Below are 17,331 nucleotides of genomic sequence, written 5' to 3' on the forward strand. Positions count from 1 at the left end.
CTTTGTTGAACAAAATGACCATTGCAACATGCACATATATCTTATCATTATGTTGTATAACTGACAAAATAATCTTATCTGTCAATTACATCTTAATAAACTGGAGAAAAAGCAGTATAACATCCATGTTCCCACACACTAAGAGATTGTTTGCCTGCAGTTTCAAGGGCAAAAAGTCATTAAGGTCATCATGGCCAATACTGAAGGGGAATGATACAAAAGGCATGAAAAAAGTTCTTCAAGCTGACAAAAATGTACAATAACTAAATGCAATTATAAGCAAATTCAGGGGAGTACAGGAAGGCAGGGAGAAAGTTGTGCCAGCCCTTCTTTTTATGAGGTGTTCATTGGAAGAAGGAGATAGAGAGAATGAATCTACAGCCACACCCATGAAATAAAGGACAGTGCTAAATGGGTGATTAGTCAAGGGCCCAGGTCAACAAAGTTCCATGTGGGGGCCCTTAAACTACTACTGCCCCAAACATGATTGTACTGAGAAGGTGTGCAGGGCTCATAGAGCACAAGGATTCCCCTCCACCACCACCACCACTCCCCCAAAGCACTAGAAAATACTATTGCCACCCAGTGAGACAGGAGGTTAAAAGTCTATCAATTCACAAAATAAGGGCTCTCTCTAAACCTCTTCATAAGGACACTAGGAAGAAATATAAAGGTATATATGCTTTCACACATGGATTTGGGCTGGTCATTGAAATAAGAACAGCTTTGTATCTGTGTGGTAGTGTGACAGTGACAAAGGATACATTTCCTCATTCCTGAACTGCTCTCAGTTTTAAAAAGAAATGCTTCTGTAGAAAGAGAATTCACTGTAGCTGCATGGCATGCACCCCTAATCCACTCATTGAGATTGGTACTCAGCAATTTTGACTCAAAAATTAATCCAATTAATAAAAGCCTATGAGATCATCACGCCCTCACACCGCAACAAGTGATCACCAGAAGGCTGCGAGCGCAGCAAGGGCACGCGGCTGGGCGGGGGCTTGACGGCTGTGTGCACGGTGTTGAGGCGGGTCTGCAGCTCCTTGAGACAGACTGGGGATTCCATGGCTCTGTGCAGCACGGAGGCTGGACCCCCGGCTCTGACCAACCTCTTTGGGGCAATCCATCGAGGACCCTAGGTGGGTGGGCGGGGCCTACATCTTTGGGGTGATCGATCATGGGGCTCCCGCACTGTGAGAGGGCACAGGTCAAGCTGAGGGACCTCACACCCACTCTGAGTGCATGAATTTTGTGCACCAGGCCTCTAGTTTAATATAAGCAGATACAGGATTTCAAAAAATGTATTTAAGCTATTTGGACCAGTAAAAACTATGCAGATGGCAATTACTTTGCACAACCAACCTGGCCCTTGGTAAACAAAAACAGCCATAAGAAATCTTAGGTCCTTTCAAACAAAATGGTCAAGCATTGTTTGCTTCGCATCTGAGGAAACAAATGTTCACAAATTTAACTCCTGCTTCTATGGAAAATAAAAGTAGTAAACATAAGAATCAAACTCTTGGAAACTCGCTGATCAAAGGTGATTCATTGTCACAACACTACTGCTCAAGTACACAGATTTTCCTGTGACTTTTAAAAATAATGTCTGTAATTAATATTAATTATAGGGTACTTGACAAGGTACTCAGCAGTATATTAAACATTTACTCTCCCTGATGGGTTTATGATCTATAAAAACATGTTAATCTAAGTTTTTCAACATTTACTTTGCCAGCCCCTTTGCTCTTCACCTTCACTCTCACCCATTATCTTCTTTCTATAAATATCCATTCATAAAACAAATCCATCAAGCCTCCTGCACACGAAGCACATCTGTCTCTCTTCTCCACCTTCTCAATAGCTTTGTCCTTTCCACTTCTCTTGACATTTTCCCCACGTTTGCTCTGTTTCCATTTTCTATCCTCTACCCCCTGTCTCTTCATGTCCTCTTCTCCCCTCCTCTGCAGCCAAGTTCCTACTTTTCACATCCATTTTGTTCAGTTGTCTAATATTTTTAGATAAACATTTGAAGAAGAGGAACTTTCCAGAACATTCACTAGGCAGTAAAAATGAAAGGAAAGAAAGAACTTGAAAAGTGGAAAAATGGCATTACTTAAAGAATAATTAGGGAGAATATTTGCAAGTAGAAGACCTGCAAAGTCAACTTGCAATTATTCTCCCTTTCTTCCTTCCCTTTCTCCCTTCTTTCTTTCATTCTGTACTTAGTTTTTGTCAGCTACCTATTGATGCAACCAACTCACCCTCTGCTGAGCTCTGACAGACAGTCTTAGGAACTGATAACTTCTGGAAAAGTTCTTCCGTGTACAGGCAGAAATATTTTAGAACTTGGAAACTCAAAGGACAGAAGTAATATTCCAGAATCATGAAGGGCAACCCAGCTAAATAAATAAATAAGTAAATAAGTGTGGTGAGGGGAAAATATGGTTTCCTTACTAAGGCCTCTCTGGTAATAGAAAACTAAAGAAATACTAGGAGAAATCAACCAAAGGAAAATTAGGAGCCACAAAACTAGATATAAAGTAGAATTAGAGGTAAAAGAAGCAAAGATAGGATACAATCTAGAAGGTCAATTGATAAAATGTGTAGCAAGCACTGAACCAACACCAATCAATATGGCTCCATATGAACCGAATCACAGCCTAATAACCACATCACATCCATTTTACGGTCCTATCTATCACATGAACAGCAGGAAGCAGTGGCAATTCAAGTTACTGCACAATCCAGCGAACTGGCTTCCAAGTGTCGTTTGAAAGAAACAATGTGGTAGTAGTTACTGCAATAAAGGGATGAGGGAGCAGAGATGACTTGTAGAACAATCTATGAACCCCTGTAAATTCAAATCTGGAGCAAGGATGGGACTGAGTGAGAAATACAAACAGACAAGTATTTGAAGCATGCCTGCTCAGTTCCACTCCAAATTAGAGAGTTCTTTTGGATACTGTGAAGGAAGGAATCAATAGCAACCAGAAGCAGGAGGTGAGGTAGAGAGGAGGGCTGGAGAAAACTTGAGTCATTAATAGAATTATGAAGAAGCAGAGACTTGTGTGCTAGTCAGATGCCTAAAGCTAAGATGAATGGACAATGGTTTTATTTAGACTGTTTTCTTCTATCTTTACATCAATGCGGCATTTTGACTTTTCTGGGGGTGGGGAACAATTCTGAAAGAAAAAATGCATATTATATACATTCTTCGAGCAAAATTCAGAGTGCATGCTCTTATAACAGCTGTTTGCTGGCTGCAGGGCCATCCTCAACACCATCCTCCATTTCCCCTTGTCTCCTAAGAGGTTGGGCTCTTCACCTGGGGTAAGGGTAGCAAAGACAGCCCCCAAACCTTCAAGGATTTGGATGATGGGCAAACTCCAAAATTTTCAAAACAATTTCTTATAAGAACTCAGAGTGTGGCCTCTTTTTCTTCATTATTATCATTCTCTATCATAACCACTTTATTTTCAATTTACTGCATTTTGACTTCCTCTCTTAATAGAAATGTCAAATCTGAGTAGAGATGCACCACACAGATGCTTCAGAGAATTAAATCCATTAGAGTGTTGGAGTGCAGTCACCTTAACTATGAAAAGGGGCAGACTGAAGCCTTGTCTCCACATTTGCTCTGATTACTCTAGGCCAGTGATGGCGAACCTTTTGAGCTCGGCGTGTCAGCTTTTTGAAAAACCCTAACTTAACTCTGGTGCCATGTCACATATAGAAAGTTTTTGATATTTGCAACCATAGTAAAACAAAGAAGTATATTTTTGATATTTATTTTTATATATTTACATGCCATTTAACAAAGAAAAATCAACCAAAAAAATGAGTTCGCGTATCACCTCTGACACGTGTGTCATAGGTTCGCCATCACTACTCTAGGAAATAAGTGAAACATTTAAGTTGGTCAATCAAACCACACCTACCTTGTTAAGCATATATGTAATAAATATGTATAATAAAAAACTATTTTCACATGATATATACATGGTTTTTATTAGCTACATTAAACAAAATGTTCAAGAAACTACCCAAGGTTACTCTACAAGGAATGCAAGATTCTACATAGGAACTTAGTCAAGGTATTTTACGTAGCCACAGGTCCTGACCCTTGGTGTGCAGACATTTATCTATGTACAGTTTAGTGCCCTCAAGGTTTTGGTAGGGACATTTGCAAAATATCCTCCCTTAACTCAAAAGCATTGTTTTCCAAGGAATTTGCATTTGTCCCTACATTATTTGACAGCCAGGGTAAGAACATAACAAATTTCTTCTCTCCTCTCTTTGTAATGGATGCGAACGTTAGAGGTAGATAACAATACCACCACAGACTTTGTGAAACCGAACATTTCTGGAGCCAAAGCAAACAAACTTCTAAGGCTTCAGTTTTGCCCAAATTTAAAATCTGGAGTTTAAATCCAAATGCCTGAAACTATACACTTTTGTTCTCCAAGATCTATCTTCAATCTCCAAATATAAGCAGATAGACATTTTTCTTACAAAGACCTTTTAAACATGTTATCTATCTTCCCAGATAACTTTTCATGTTCAATTTTTTTCCAAATTACATCAAGTGAATTATTTTTTTAAATGAGACTTAAAACACTCCAACTTCTCTCATGTTTCACTTAATAACTGAAATGTGCAATTCTATTATAATTACCCTGAAATCCTCAAAGCTGTGTCTTTTTCCTATGTGCATATGGTTTTTATCATACCATACCTCATACATTGTCACATTGTAATGTGCTTATGTGTTATAATTATGCACTGTGTGGGAAGAAGATACATGCAGGTATGAAAGGGAAAAAGCCTGGATGGGAAGAAATAAAAACACAAAAGTAGGAAAATTAAAAATGAGAACGGCATTTATTTAAATAAGTTCAGGTGTCCAGATTCAAAATAAAAAAGAAAGGGAAAGGACTCTTGGATAGATATAGTGCACTGTCTTTGTTGTAATCTTGCAATCTTGAAGAAATAAGACTGGTAATAATAATTTTAAAAAGAAATGGACAGGAGATGGACAAATATTGTACTCTATCAAGTTAATTTTAAGGTGGAATCTGGAAATTATTGACCTGTTTCTTTGATGTTACCCTCTTAGATTGTCATTAAAACTTAATAAGATTTTATTCCAGAAAAATCAAACGCATAAGCACAAGTTAGAGAGACCTAAATTGAACAAAACTTCCCTAGGATGGAGTTATGATTTAAAATAAATGACAGGCTCGGAAATCCTGTGTTCTTTTAGTACCGATGTGTTGGTGATAATGACCCACTCACTTAAGTTCTCTGACTCTTTGTTTCATTGTCAGTAAGATAGACACAATAACACCCACACTTCTTACCTCAAAACTACTGTTGATATCAAATGGAATGTATGAAAATGCTTTGTGAACTATAAAACACCACGGAAAAAGCCAGGTATGTAATTACCAATACATGCACATGAAAGAAAGTTTTTAAAGTTATAGTTGACTTTCCAATAGGAGTGAGTCAACATCTGATGTGACTAATATAAAGTTATGTTCACCTGAATGGCCCTACCAGAATAGTAGTGAGGAAAGTAATCCTTTTTCATCCTCACTGGTTAGACTGCACTGGTGGAAGACCTTAGAAGACATGCTTTCCGTGCCTTACTCAGTGCAGAAAACAGAACTAAAACAGCCAGATAGAAACTGGAGAGGAGAGGAGAGGAGAGGAGAGGAGAGTTAGGGAAGGGGAGGGGAGAGAATAGGAGGAGAGGAGAGAAGAGAAGAGGAGAGGAGAGAGAGATTCAATGGGTTAAATAATTGACTATAAATACCTGTAGCTGTTTTCAAATCCAATTCTTAGAGTTTTGTGTATGGGAAAGGAAGAGAGAAGTTGGTAATTTGGTAAGGAATCCACTGACATAAATTTTCTATGTGAAAAACACACTCCTAAGATACAGGGTGCACAGCCCTAGAAGGTAGGCGCTCCTTCCCCCCACTGTGAGATGAATGAATTTTTATGTACATATATACGTAGAGGGGCTCAAGAGTTACAAAGTCATCTCCTTAAATAGCCATCTCACAGATCTGTGAAGAACACTTGCTCTCCTCCCTAATTCTTAAGAAACAATTTTCCAGAGTGGTCACTTGCCACTTCCTGACAACCTCTTCCTCTTGTTCTATGAAAATTGCCCCTAACCACAAATTGTCCCTAAAACTAGGGTGTGAAATGAGGCAAAGAAAAGGACATCCCTCAGCTATTCCCAACTATTTCAGCTTGGAAAATAGAGTGATAACTTTGTCACATTCAAGCATCCACATATATTCAAAGGCCTTTGACTTCTGATTGTTTGCCTTGGTTAGTTATGCTCAGTGGTTAGAAAGTCAGCCTGAGGACTGAAAGGTCCTGGGTTCGATTCCCGGTCAAGGGCACATACCTCAGTTGCAGGTTCATCCCTGCCCCCCAGCTGGGGCATGTGTGGGAGGCAACCAATCAATGTGTTTCCCTCACATCAATGTTTCTCTCTCTCTCTCCCTTCTCTCTCCCTCCTACTCTCTCTAAAAGTCAGTGGGGAAAAATATCCTTGGGGGAAAAATATTGCTGATTGTTTGACTAGAATTTAAAACTGAGGAAAAAGTAACAGATATAGTTGACCAAAAGCTCAACTATAGTAGCGGATGGCTAAGGAGAAAAAAAGGCTATGGGGAGAGACTTTCAGAAATAGAAAGCTGTCCTCACACAGAACCTACCAGCTTGCTCAGTTCTGTACTAATCTAAAGCCATGTGGCTGGGAAGCAGCGAGAGTTCATTCTGCAGTTGTGGGCAAAGGGCCAACTCATCTGGAGCCAAAGTGTGGCCGAGGAGGGAGCCATAGGGCACTGCTGTCTGTGTTTCCACCTTCGGAGGGTGTGCCACGTTGCTCCAACCAAAGCCTGCCTGCCTTGGCATGGGTTGTTATGAAACTCTCACAAGCTCACATCTTGCTATAGTCTGAAGAATGCTGGACTCACATATGCAGTTAGTCCTTTATCCAAGAATTCTACAAGTATGTGCAACAAATATCAAACTATACATAAGCTGAATTTATTCCTTCAGTTATATTACTTGCATTCTATTATGTAAACTTGCCCTTGTAAAAAATTAGTATTTAAAAACCATATTAGAACAGATAAATCCAAAGAGTTTCTAGAAATTGGGAGAGAGGAAGGACCCAGGAGCAATTATTTTAGGAGTACAGGGTTTCTTTCAAGATGATGAAAATGTTTAGAACTAGATAGAGTTGATGGCTGTACAACATTGTAAATGCACCAAAAGCCACTGAATTGTTTATTTTAAAATGGTTAATATTTTACTATGTGAATTTCACTCAATTAAAAAAAGACATATTATAATGGGTTTGAAGATTCTGGGAGAAAAGGGCCTATGTGCATTAGAAAAATCAACCTCCCGGCCATAAGAAAACACACTTTCTTTCCTGTATTCTTTTTAGATAAACTCTGTCATAGTAGTCACACTCAGAGGCATATGAAATCATCTTTCATGACTCAGAGAAGAGTTGGCCCTGAAATCAGTTAGTCAACAATGACTGTTCCTCTGGGGCCTGGCAGTTGGCATTTAATATCTTCCTTCCTTTTGAAGCTCAGAAAACAATGGAAATACTGTCTTCCATTTTCAGACTTGTCATAACTCTAACAAAAATATCCCTATGAAGATTTTTTTGTCCAATGTACTGATTGAAGTGTGTCCAATTATTATTGATATTGTACTATTCTTCAGGCTGACTTATTAAATAACATAATTATAGGATTCATTAAATAAAACCTTTAAAATTCATCTAGCCTATCTTAAATAACAGCTTCCAACCACCGATACTTCTCATGGAAACAGATGTATTAAAAACAAACAAAAAAACCCACACAAAACTCATAGAAAAAGAGATCATATTTGTGGTTACTACAAGCAGGGAGTAGGGGAGGGGAAATTGGAGGTCAAAACATATTTCCAGTTATAAGATAGATAAGTACTAGGAATGTATGTACAACATGATGACTATAGTTAATGTTATATGATATACATGAAAGTAGTTAAGAAAGTAGATCCTGCCCTAGCTGGTTTGGCTCAGTGGATAGAGCGTCGGCCTGTGAACTGAAGGTTCCCGGGTTCAATTCCAGTCAAGGACACGTACCTCAGTTGCAGGCTCCTCCCCAGCCCAGACCTTGCTTGGTCAGGGCTGGTGCAGGAAGTAACCAATCTATGTGTTTCTCTCACATCGATATTTCTCTCTGTCTTTCCCTCTCTCTTCCACTCTCTCTAAAAATCAATGGAAAAATATCCTCGGGAGGATAAAAAAAAAAAGAAAAAAAAGCAAGTGGGTCCTAAGAGTTCTTATCACAAGGAGAAATTTTGTTTTTCTTTTTATTGTACCTATATGAGATGATGGATATTAACTAAACCTACTGTGGAAATCATTCCACACTGTATGCAAGTCAAACCATCATGTGCATGCAGAGTTATATGTCAATTGTTTAAACTTATGCAGAGATAAATGTCAACTGCTTCTCAGTAAAAATGAAACAAAAGAGTAAGGGATGTGTTTGATTTTTTACTGATGTGTTTGATGTACTGGCAAGGGTTCTAAAATAAACAGAATCAACAGGAGACCCAGCACTAAGACAGGAGCAAACGGGGTGCTTTCGGGAAACTGCAGGAGAAATTGGCTCATGTGATTATGGAGGCTGAGAAGCCACAAGATATGTAGTTGGCAAGATGGTGATTCAAGAAATCCGGAGATGTAGTTCCAGTCCAAAAGTCATTAGGCCTTAAATCCAAAAAGAGCTCAAGTTTCAGTTTTCAGTTTGAATATGAAGTCAGGAAAAGACTGATGTCCCAGCACAAAGCAGTCAGGTAGTAGATCTTTGATTGACTGGATGGGGCAACCCACATTAGAGAGTTTGATTGGCTTTACTCAGTCTGCCAGTTCAAATGTCAACCATATGCAGAAAATGCTCACAGACACACATACTCTGTGGCCCAGTCAAGTTGACACATAAAATTAACCATCATGGCTTGTCACACAACTTTGGACCAAATGTCACATACTCCATAGCTCCCAACTCACAAGAAATTACAAAAATAACTAACTAACTAACTAAATGAATGAATAAATAAATAAATAAATAAATAAATAAAAGTGGAAACTCAAATATGTGAATAGGAAATGTAGATCTTTTTTTGTTTCTGTTTATTTAAAAAGTGTTCAATACTTATATGATTGCTAGAGGCCCGGTGCACAAAATTCATGCGCAGGGGTAGGGCGGGTGTCCCTCAGCCCAGCCTGCACCCTCTCCAATCTGAGACCCCTCAAGAGATGTCAGGCTGCCCGTTTAGGCCCAGTCTCAGGCAGTTGGACATCCTTCTCACAATCCTGGACTGCTAGCTCCCAACCACTTGCCTGCTTGATTGCCCCTACCCACTTCTGCCTGCCAGCCTAATCACCCCGGCCCCCCCAGCTGCCCTCCCCTGCAGGCCTGATCACCCACAACTATCCTCCCCTGCCAGCCATCTTGTGGCAGCCATCTTATGTCCACATGGGGTTGGCCATCTTGTGTATTGGAGTGATGGTCAATTTGCATATCACCTCTTTATTATATAGGATATGGACCCAGACAATAGAGTGGTGAAGGTCTGGAAGGGATGAGTGTGGTATGAAGGGGTTCAATGGGTAAAAAAACAAACAAACAAGGGGGACATCTGTAATACTCTCAACAATAAAGAAAAAATAATATAAATAAATATTCAATAAAAATATTCAAATAGCCCCCAAATGAACCATTTAAAGTAAACTGCGTTGCCTGGATGATGTGGCTCAGTGGTTGAGCATCAACCTATGAACCAGGAGGTCACAGTTTGATTCCTAGTCAGAGCATATGGGAGTTACCAGTGGGAGGTGTACAGGAGGCAGCTGATCAATTAGTTTCTCTCATCATTGATGTTTCTACCTCTCTGTCCCTCCCTCTTCCTCTCTTACATCAATAAAAATATATTCGTAAAAAAATGAAATAAAATAAAATAAACATTAACCTTATTAGCTTTGGAAGAGAGTGTAGCTGCTTACAAAAACGCAAATAAGAAAGAGCAAGGATGGGGCTCCTGATGGCCATGGCCATCTTCTTGATTACTTTCCAGACCTGTAGAAGTGCCCAGAGATGGGTAGGTGAAGAACTGAATGAGGACTGATCCTGGAGAGAGCTGAAATAATGCAGACTAAGAATTTTTGTGATAAGTGTTAATGAAACTAGCATAATTGAAAGCAATTGTTCTACACCATCATAGAAAACATAAAATTATGCTCATATACAAGTGGCACAGAGGTGTAGGGCATGGACTTTGGGGAGAAACAACTGGGCTGAGTAAAACAACCTTTCCAGGCCCGTTGATTCCAGGAAAGGTTTTGAAACTCTGTCGTTTTCTTTATCTGTAAAATAGGGAAGCATTTGCCTCATATGGCATCTGTATTGAATCATCTACTTAACATAACATAAATGTTCCATAAACATCAGCTATCTTTTAACTATGTGGGCATACTGGGAAAATATCACACACACAGCTAAAGAGTTCTCTTCCAAGACTGAAGACTTCAGCACTTCGATGGGCCATAGGGTGGCAGGCAGAAGCCACAAACACAGCTCCACTATAAGATTAGATTGAGATCCCAATTAATATACCCGAAGTTACAAACCGATTATAGGCAACATGGCCACAAGGAGCAGAGGCAGATGCATCCTGTCTCTCTGGACCCCAGGGAGCCTCACATGTCCATGCACTACCCACACAAGACAGGGTTTCACCAGGTCCAGAAGCCTTTTTCCTGCTGGGGACAAGGAAGAAAATGTAAACAAGCATACACCAACCATCTCTAGGTCACTAATAAAAATCATGAACACTCGTCTAACTCCCAACCTCAATCCAAGCTCAGCAGCAGTCAGAGGAAGAGCAGAGTCCATTCCCATGGACCTTGGAACTGATCCTCAGCTTGATTCAACAGCTTCCTGGGAGGCCAACTTCCCCACCAAGTTTCACCTGCTGGTCCAAGTGTGCCCCAGGGACAAAAGTCCATTGACCATCTTCAATCTAAACATTACATTCCTTATACTTCTAAGACTTTCCAGTGTAACTTTCTTGAATCAAGCTTTCCTTCCTCTGTATGGATGGATCTGACCCATAGACTACATATAAAGAGTAACATCAAAGGGTTTTAGAGACATTTGGAGCAGGCTGCTGCTGCACACCTCTTTTCATAGTATCTCTTCCACTCACCTGGATTGATGTCTGAAGGACCCCAGTAGAGACAATTACTTGGAGAATGTCAACATTTGTTGTTGTTGCTAAAATTCAAATATTCCAGAGGAAAGAGACTCTCAGCCCTTATGAATCCTTTAGCATGATGTAATTTGAGAGAAATCAGGTTTTAGGAATAGAGGAAGATAAGGAGTGAAAAAGAAAAAACAAACACCAGACGAGTTCAGGGCTCAGGAGCACCAAGAGATACTGACAAACTGATGTTAAAAAAGAAAAAGTCAGAATGCACTCTATGGATCACAAGAGAGGAAATGTAATAATGTCCCATAAGGTTCATTGATAAACAATCAAACCTTTTATGACATGGGGAGGGGTGATAAAGGCTTTTAATTGCCACATAAATTTTAAATGGTCTTCAGCTCACACCCACAGCTTGCCTCCACAATTCCACCTTCTTGCATATGCCTCTTTATGTGCAACCTGAGTGGATTAACTCCTAAAGAATTAAAGCCTGACTTTTGCTGTGGGCCAGTGCCAACCTGAAAAACTAGCATCCTAATGTGTCGAAAATAATACTATACCCCTTCTCCCCTACCACGCATGCACCCTGTTTTAGTGGAGAAATTAAGTGCAGGATTTGAGTTTCTAGTATACCAGTAAATTTTGATACAGACAGCACCACATTAAACAGAACACTCAGATTTTAAGATAGGGGAATTTTCAATAATATCAGTCATTTAGAGTGATAGCTCAGTCACTTGTGCATGCAAATCACCTGTGGATCTTGTTAACCTTCAGTGTCTGATGCAATAGGTTTGCAGGTCTAACATGGTCCCAGGTGATACTGATGCTGCCGGTCTAAAGTCACCCTTTGAGTGGCAAGGATGTGGAGAACAAACATCTGAAGGTGTTACACTAGGCCAGGGGTCCTCAAACTTTTTAAACAGGGGGCCAGTTCACTGTCCCTCAGACCGTTGGAGGGCCAGACTATAGTTTAAAAAAAACTATGAACAAATTCCTATGCACACTGCACATGTCTTATTTTGAAGTAAAAATACAAAATGGGAACAAATACAGTATCTGTATTTGCATGTGGCCCGTGGGCCATAGTTTGAGGACCCCTGCACTAGGCACTTAGATATTAACAAAAGAGAAAGGAGCCAGACATCTGATTAAGCCAGATTAACTAGGAAAGGACAGTTTCACAGTCACTCTGGCATACAACTAGGCAGGAAAGTCATTTTCAGTCACCTCAGGGAGCAACTGGTAACATTCCACTGGATTGGCATGGTGAGGTAGAAAACATGAAGGAAAATTTCTTTCACTGAGTACATGGGCAGTAGAACCCAAATACGGAAGCAGAACTATGAGGCCTGCTTAATAGAAGCCAAAATGGGGACCACAAAGGAGGAGAAGACTTGCCTGGGAAAATCTGAGGGAAGGATCAGATAAGATAAGGTCAGGAAACCCCAGAAGATCCAGGAAATGATTGAATAGGGGGAGGCATAATCACAGCCCCAGGAAGAGCCAGGAAAGAGATTTGGATATTTTGAAAGAAAACTGCTCTTTTCAAACCCAAGAAAATATATGAAGGCTTAGCAAGGACCTCAAAGCTGCCACTGCTACAACCTTCCCACTCTGCCTGCCTCTCCCAGGGTGTACTATCTCTTTTCACTCTAATAAAACTTGCCACTGTCGCTTAAAATATCCATATGCATGTGTTTCTGGAACTCCTTTCCTGTGACAGCACAGAAGAATACTTTTTCCAGACTGTGCAGGGCAGACCCTCCTGGGTCCCAGGCCTCCTCCAGTAACAAAGGTATATAGCTTGCTGGTGGACTAGGGGTGATATTAATACTGCTTCAAAGAAACACAGAGTTAGAGGAATCCTTGGTGATCATAAGCGTGCAAGCATTCTTGAGATCATTCAGAAAGTCCCCAGTAGAGAAGGAATCTCTAATAACTTCTAATTCTGAAGTCAACTTATGTTGCACTAAAATGTAAAATCCAAAATATAAATTTGCACATTTGAAACCAATCCTTTTTTCATGAACATTTCAACAAACTGTTCAACTGCAAGACTTTCATTCTTCAGTTACAAAAAAGAAATTCAAGTTTGCATTTTCTGTTACAATTTTATTCATTTCAAGATCTTTGATGGAAGTGGTGATGAGGTTGTAGGGAAGAGGGCATTTTCATAATCTAAAGATTAGATTTAAAAATAAAATTGCCTAATTTCACTCTCTGGTGTTATTAATAAGGAAATTTGGTCCATTTTGATTACCCTGTGGTAATTAGCTAGTCACGTAGCTAATCACTGGAGAATGTGGGACTAAAATTACTAACTTTTACCTCGCAATTCATTGCTTTGACTTCTGCCATATTAAATAAAACTTTACATTTTTAACCTATACTTTTGGGTGAGTATTTTACAATTATAAAACTTTACACTAAAATGAAAGCAACTGGTTCTAATAGAGGTTTGGCATCTCAAATAGCTTACAAGCAAAAGGCAGACCTGATGACCTCTTTATAGGACTGTCCAGCTTTGATTGGTAGGAAAATCATGTCAGGAGCAAGAACTATCTGTTTTGAAAACTGTGGTATCAGTTATGGTCATTTGGCTTATAATGAGTATCCCAAAGAACTAAGTGAAGGTGTATTTATCAAGCAAAGCCAAGCTCTCAGGGAACTAGCTGAAGACAGGAATTATTTCAAAAATAAGGATTGTGTCATCCAATATCAAGGAAAACTACTAAGGATGCTTCCTCTTACATAAAAAATCATTTGCTTGTATTTGTGTTAACCAGAATAGAGAATTCGATTCGGGCTGTTTAAAACCAGGCAAGAAACTTTACATGAGCCCTGGTCTTGTTGGGAAATATATTACCAATTGACACAGTGGATAATTCTCTTTATCCTGAATGTATTGCATTTTAAATCTTTAAAACAAATCTCTTAATAATTTGGCCTTCTGTACCATTATCAAACATTTTGGTGCATTAACTTTTTAAATCCTTGTGAAATACTTATTATGGAAAAGTCAAGTTCTAGATAGCAAGGACAGATATAGAGATTTAAAGCCAATCCCTTACCCTTAGGAAGTTCAATGTCCAGTTGGGGAAAAAGATATGCACACAAATAAGTACATGATGAGAGTGAAGAAGCTGGTCTTGGCTTAACATGAAATGAGATAGCCTCAAATTTTCTAAATGGAGTGGTTTTCTAAATGTTGTATAGCCAAGCGGTTAAGAACAGCCTGATGTTAGATTCTCTGTCTTTAAATCCTGGCTCCCCCACTTATTATCTATACTAGAGGCCCTGTGCATGAATTCGTGCATGGGTGGGGTCCGGCTGGCCTGGTCCAATTGAGGCAGATTGGGGCTGGGCCTTTCAGGAGGAGGAGATGGTGGGAGGTTGGCTGGCCGGCCCAGCCTGATCAGGGTGGGGAGTGTGATTGGAGGTGGAGCCAGCTGTGAGGACGGATTATGGGAAGTTGGCCAGCCAGCCCTGCCCCTGATCAGGGTGGGGGGGCTGATCTGGGGTGGTGCTTGCCCAGGGAAGGGGCTGCAGGAGGTTGGCTGGTGGCCCCGTCCCCTATTATGGTGGAGGGGCAGCTGGGGGAAAGGGCTGTGGGAGGTTGGCTGCCGGCCCCACCCCCCAATCAATAGGCATTATAGCCACCAGTCATTCCAGTCATTACAGCATTACGGTCACTGGCTTTTTATATATATAGATGATAGTGGGCAAGTTACTTAAATGCTTAGAGTCTCAGTTTCACCATTTGTAACATTCCATAAAAATAGTACCTTCTACCCTAGCTGATTTGGCTTGGTGGATAGAGTGTTGGCCTGTGGAGTGAAGGGTCCTGAGTTCAAGTCTGGTTAAGGGCACATGCCTGGGTTGCAGACTCAATCCCTAGTGGGGGTGTGCAGGAGGCAGCCAATCAATGATTCTCTCTCATCATTGATGTTTCTATCTCTCCCTCTTCCTTCCTCTCTGAAATCAATTTATATCCTATCTAATAATAGACAAACATGGTAATTGACCATGCCTTTGCTACGCCTCCCATTGGCTAATCAGCCAGATATGCAAATTAACCATCAACAAAGGTGGAGGTTAATTTGTATACATAGGCACGAAGCAGCGGAGCAAAGACTGAAGGCAGCTCCAGCCAGAGCAAAGACCTGGGTCCCGGGTGCCGGAAGAAAACCATTGCTGGCAGCCAGGGGAAGGGAAGGCCTATTGCATGAATCTTTTTGTGCAACAGGCCTCTAGTATACACATATTAAGAATAGTACCTTCCTCATGGTGCCTGGTGCAGAGTAAGTGCTACCTAAGTGTAAATGACTTGCATTACTATTCTGAAGAGACATCTGTTTGATTCCCAGTGACTCATTTATTGTAGAATCTTCCAGGACCCACAGGGTAGGAGAGCAAACCAGAAGAAGGAGTTGCTCTTAATTTGGTCACATAACTAACATATGCCTGCTATCTTACATGGTCTTGAGAGTAGAAAAACAGTTCATCTCCAAATGTCTCAAAAGCCTAAGAAAATGTTGCTCTGCGTGCTTAATATTTCCCCTCAGTCATGTGTGCTGTACCAACTGCAGTAAACTGACTCTGTGTCTCCAACACTGAAAAGAGGCTCAGCCCAGTGGGCTTCATCTGTTACACAAAACCTTGGCAAGGACTTTATGCTCAGAGCATGGCTGATTTACAGTAGGGGGAAAAATAGAAAGAAGAAATATTAAAATAAAGTGCAATCATGTTTCTATTTAAAAGTGGTTACTGCCAACAGTATTGCAAAATAATGCTGGCCAGCAACCAGAAAGCTGCACCTGCACAGATTCCATCTGTAGAACCCTGGAACCCTCACTGTGATTGCTCAATAACTCTCCTATTTAGCACCACTGGCAAAAATTTGTCAAATCTTATATACCCACAAACACACACAACACACTCATACTCTCACAGGTACATGGGCGATTTATTTAGCCTCTGTGTCCTTAAGACATTATTCTACTTAGGATGGTCAAGATGGTATTCTTTATAACTACTTTTTTCTACTACTATTTTTTCTTATACTCTCTGAATTAAAATTATACACAGGTTTATATCCGACCACATTGAGCTCCTCTTAACTCAGTGTGGTCTATATTATGCATGTGCCTTTATTTCTTCAATTTAACATCCATACACCTTGAGAAAAGAGAACTTGTCTACCTTTAGGAATAGCCATTAAAAAGTGAGAGGTTTGATATTCCTTTATGTAGTATCCATTTTTGAAGAGCTTGTGGTGTAAAATGTGGCAATAATAATAATTCCATAACATTTAGAACATTTGTGGCAAATTGAAGAGCTCCTCTTGGTGTCTAAATTGGAGAAGCAGAAGGAGTATTGGAGCAGGAAGACCAGGTGTTGAACATTAGCCCTACCGCTCATCACAAGCAGCTGTCTGACTGCCTGGCCTTGGACAAGACACTCTCTGCACTTCAGTTTTCTGCACAATAGGAATTAAAGACCCTTTCCTGCCTGGTTCATATGTTTTCTGTTAAAAAATATATAATGGAAATATACAGGAAGGGAGTTGTAAACTACCCAGCATCTCATGTATGCCACCCAAGTCATCCTACAGGGACTTATTTAAAACCCCATGAAAGCAACTCAGAAAGGAGACAATGTGTGGACCTCCATTTTTCCTTCCTTATAGGTATCTATCTTGGTCGCTTCCAAAATCAAGTATTTTCTCTTCCCAGCAAACATTCTCAAAATGTTCTATAGCAAGGCCGTGAAAGATATTTGCATCAGTGAAAGACAAGATACTACTGAAGGACTAAATGTTGTCCTTATAAACATGCATTTTGTTTGATAACTTAGATGTTACTTAAAAGTCAATGACTGACAGGAGAGAGGCTGCAGGGAGCATGCACAGAGTCTCTAAGACTTTCTGTTAATAAGACCAGAAGGAAACTGGAAAAACAGGGGGGTAGCTTTAAAAGAGACAGAACAAGGAAAATATGATAGAAAGACTGAGATTAATTTGGA

This window comes from Myotis davidii, unplaced genomic scaffold (assembly GCF_000327345.1).
Source record: "Myotis davidii unplaced genomic scaffold, ASM32734v1 scaffold53, whole genome shotgun sequence".
NCBI classification, from domain to species: Eukaryota; Metazoa; Chordata; class Mammalia; order Chiroptera; family Vespertilionidae; genus Myotis; species Myotis davidii.